Source organism: Meles meles, unplaced genomic scaffold (genome assembly GCF_922984935.1).
Source record: "Meles meles unplaced genomic scaffold, mMelMel3.1 paternal haplotype, whole genome shotgun sequence".
In the NCBI taxonomy this organism is placed as follows: Eukaryota; Metazoa; Chordata; class Mammalia; order Carnivora; family Mustelidae; genus Meles; species Meles meles.
In genome coordinates this window covers 13450-15000 of record NW_025721444.1, presented here as the reverse complement: position 1 = coordinate 15000, position 1551 = coordinate 13450, and the positions used below count along the sequence as shown (strand labels likewise).

The 1551-nt window shown below is 78.0% G+C and overlaps 1 non-coding gene across 1 annotated transcript; it reads right to left on the bottom strand.

Moving 5' to 3' along the window:
• Positions 1 to 1111: 1111 nt before the first annotated feature.
• Positions 1112 to 1264, bottom strand: LOC123936387. Its single transcript, XR_006817258.1, has one exon. It is a non-coding gene; the product is annotated as a 5.8S ribosomal RNA (ribosomal RNA).
• Between the last annotated feature and the right edge of the window lie 287 nt (positions 1265 to 1551).

Genomic DNA, 1551 nt, shown 5'->3' with positions numbered 1-1551 from the left:
GGAGCACGCGGGCACGAAGCCGGGGCGGCGGGCGGGCGGGCGGGCGGGGGGGCGGCGGGGCGCAGCGGTCGCCCCCGACCGCCGGCCCTCGCATCCCCACACGCACCCCCCCACCGCCACCGCCCACGGGCACCGCCGCCCGGGCTCCTCTCCTCTCCTCCTCCCTTCACCGAAGCCCCCGCGCGCAACCGCCGCACGGCCGCGGGGCCGGGCGACGGACGGCGCGGCGCGCCCGTCCTCCCTGGACGACGACACGACACGACACACCCCGTCGACACCCCCCCAACCCCGACCCACCGCGGGCTCGGGGCACCCGGCGCGGCGCGGCCGCAACCCGGGGGAAGGCGCGCAGCGGCGGGCGGCGCCGCAGCGTCCCGCGGGCCGCCGCCGGGGCACGCGGCCCCGGGGCGCGGCCCCGCGCGCGCGCGCGACTCGGGCCTCGGCGCGAGCCGCCCGGACAGGGCGAAGGCCGGGGTCGCCGGCGGGGAGGGAGGGGCGGGCGCGGACCCCGGACGCCAGGCGGCGGCGGCGGCCCACGGAGGGGGGGCCCCCGGCCGGGACGACCGGGGCTCGCCGCCGGGGGCACGGCGGCGAGACCGACGGCGTTCCGGGTCCGGGCTCTCCCCCACGACGGACCGCCACCGGCGAGCGGCACGGGACCGCGACGCCCCCCAACGCACAACCCGGGCGACCCCAAGACCGCGTGCGGCGCGAGGGATCTCCCCCCAGAGGAACCGCGGCGGCGGCCGCGGCCCTCAGCGCGAGCTCTCTCCTCTCTCCCTTTCTCGCGGGCGGGGCCGCCCCCCCCTGCCCCGGCGCCGGCACCGGCCCCCCCACCCCCACACACGCTCGCACGCCTCCACCCCCTCCCACGTCCCACACGCGCTGCACCGCCGGGCGGACCCGGCGGGGCGAGGCGAGGCGAGGCGTGGGCGGGTGGAGGGGCGGGGTGCGCGGGCGGTGGGGACCAGGGGCGCACGGGGCGGAGGCCACCGTGTCTGCACTTAGGGGGACGGAGGGCACCGGCAGACCCAGGCCCTGCGAGGCAAACCCCCAGCCGCGCCACCCCCCCGGGGCGACAGACCCCTGGGGGAAGCGATTGATCGTGAAGCGACGCTCAGACAGGCGTAGCCCCGGGAGGAACCCGGGGCCGCAAGTGCGTTCGAAGTGTCGATGATCAATGTGTCCTGCAATTCACATTAATTCTCGCAGCTAGCTGCGTTCTTCATCGACGCACGAGCCGAGTGATCCACCGCTAAGAGTCGTACGAGTTTTGATCGTTCAGGGGGCCGACCCCCGGAGGGGCGGCCCCCCCTGGCACAGCACATTCCCCCGAAGGGGTGCCTCCGGCCGGCCAGTCGAGACACAAGCGAGACCAGACTCCGAGAAGGTCGGAAAGGTTGGACCACGGGGCATCCGGCCACCGCCCACCACGCGAGGAGCGGAGCTCGGACAACCCCACAGGCGCCCAGGGGGTTCCCACCTGCCCCCCCCACACACACACACCGAGGGACGCGGGGCACACGCACACGCACGGCCGGGCGGGGCCGC